Raw genomic sequence first — 2,232 nt, 5'->3', positions numbered from 1 at the left:
GACAAAATTGATATATATATATATATATATATATGGCTCTAAAATAGGCCACTAATGTTTGAGCAGAACTTTTGTTTGCAAAATCCATGTATACAATGTAGCAAAATCACGTAAAATATGAATTGACGTATCAAATTGGTCCGCTTTGGATGCTTTAATGTATGCAGTTTACGGAACCGCGATATCTATTCTAGGTGCAGAGCTACGAATTCGTAAACTTCGTGCTGCTACGTTTTTCGAACTTACCAATTTTTCAAAATACTATTTAAAATATTGAGGCCATAAATGAAAATGACGCTTCCAACAGTTAAATTTATCTCTCAAGATGAACAAATTTAATTAAAATCAGCCCAGTGGTTATCTCAGAAAAGTGTTTCTGCCTTTTGCATGTGTTTGAATAGACGGCATCGGAGTTGGGCTCCAGCTAACTAAAGCTTCCTCTTAGAAGCTTTAGCTCGGGCCCTTACTCCAACGCGGCCTATTCAAATACATGTAAAACGCAGAAACGTTTTTTTTAGATAACCCCTTGACTGATTTTAATGAAATTTGTTGCATTTGAGAGAGACAGTTAAATTCTAGTGACTGTTGGAAGCGGAATATTGATTTAGGGCCTGAATTTTATTAAAATGATTTTCAAAAATTCGAAAGTTTGAGAAAGGTAGTAGTACGAAGTTTACAAATTCATAGCTCTGCATCAAGAACAGATGTCGCGGGATCGAATCCCGGCCACGGCGACCGCATTTCGATGGGGGCGCAATGCGAAAACACCCGTGTACTTAGATTTAGGTGCACGTTAATGAACCCCGGTGGTCAAAATTTCCGGAGTCTTCCACTACGCCGTGCCTCATAATCAAAAAGTGGTTTTGGCACGTAAAACCCCATAATTTGATTTTTTTACATGTATTTAGATAGGAGCACCCTGGCTAAAGCTTCCTCTTAAGTCGACGCAAAGACCCATTTCCACAGCTGTACTCATAACTGGACAGTATAGTAGCTCAGGGTGGTCCTTCAATGCAAGCAACACTTTATTTCTTTCCTAGTGTAAAGAAACGAGACAAAACATTTCCGAAGATCAGCCATCGAACTGTCGTGTGATACGTCACGTCTACGAAAGAAGAGCTAAGGTTCGGTTTAATTTGTTGTACATACTTTTATAGTTAGTGCTTGTCCAGTGTTGGCCGTGTCTTTTCCTTGCTTCCTTGAATCTTATTTCATAGTAGCACGCCCCAATCATTCAATACGTCTACGAATTCCAATTTTGTCGCCTTTGGAAATTTACGGATCTGGTGGTGATTGAATCCATGCTACTTAGCATTACAGCTGAGGTTTCAGAACACAGGACATGGCCACGCATTTTGCACAGGTGACCCGTTAATGAATCACGCAGTGTAAGAACCTTGAATTCGATAATCTGCCAAGTTCAGCAGCTTTTTTAACTGGTACAGCGCAACATGGAAAGGAAGAAACAAGCCGTGCCGGCGCGGCTTCTTTCTGCCTTTCCATGTTGCGCTGTACCACCAGTTTTAGAATGCAACACCAACTCGCCCATTCCTCAACCATACTGATCAGCAACTTTTATTATTTGCCCTGCGAGTGTTTGTTTTTGTTTTGTTTTTTAAAACTCCAGACATGTTCTCCTCCATCAATTGTGACTGATTTGCCCCACTACAAAGTGTGTACGCGGACACTGCCTCTTCCGATTCTTTAATGATGCCCTCCCGGGTCCCTTGTTGCTGTACCACGCATATTATAGACTGACTACAAGAGCTTGAGCTATTTACAGGCTGTAGTTTCGCGGGCGAACAGCTGGATAAAGCTTCCTGGGCACAGCCGCCCAGCGCGCCTAGGCGAAGTCAAGATGGCTTCTGCACGTTTTGTGTCGCGGTGGCCACGGGACCGCCCAATGCGAGCGTCACGTGCTCCTCACACGATGGTCGCACGCGTCTAGTTATTAGTCGGCGCTGCCTGTAAAGTGAGCTGGTATCGTGACGTAATTCTCTAATTGCAGTGAAGCCGGCTTCGCGAAAGAAGCGCAAGCGCGATGTCCTGTGGACAAGCCAAGCTCTCAGGCGGAGGAGTTGTGGAGAAAACGACCTGCCACCGGCCGCGGGCCGGTGAGCGGGCCTCCGCTTGCCGGGTCTGGTCCGTGGAACGTAGTACGGATATCCCCTGCTCTAGACCACCACGAACGACACCAGCAAGGTCATACCTCGCAACAGTGATTAACGAGCA

This window comes from Dermacentor albipictus, chromosome 10 (genome assembly GCF_038994185.2).
Source record: "Dermacentor albipictus isolate Rhodes 1998 colony chromosome 10, USDA_Dalb.pri_finalv2, whole genome shotgun sequence".
Lineage (NCBI taxonomy): Eukaryota > Metazoa > Arthropoda > Arachnida > Ixodida > Ixodidae > Dermacentor > Dermacentor albipictus.
This window is presented reverse-complemented; position numbering follows the sequence as displayed.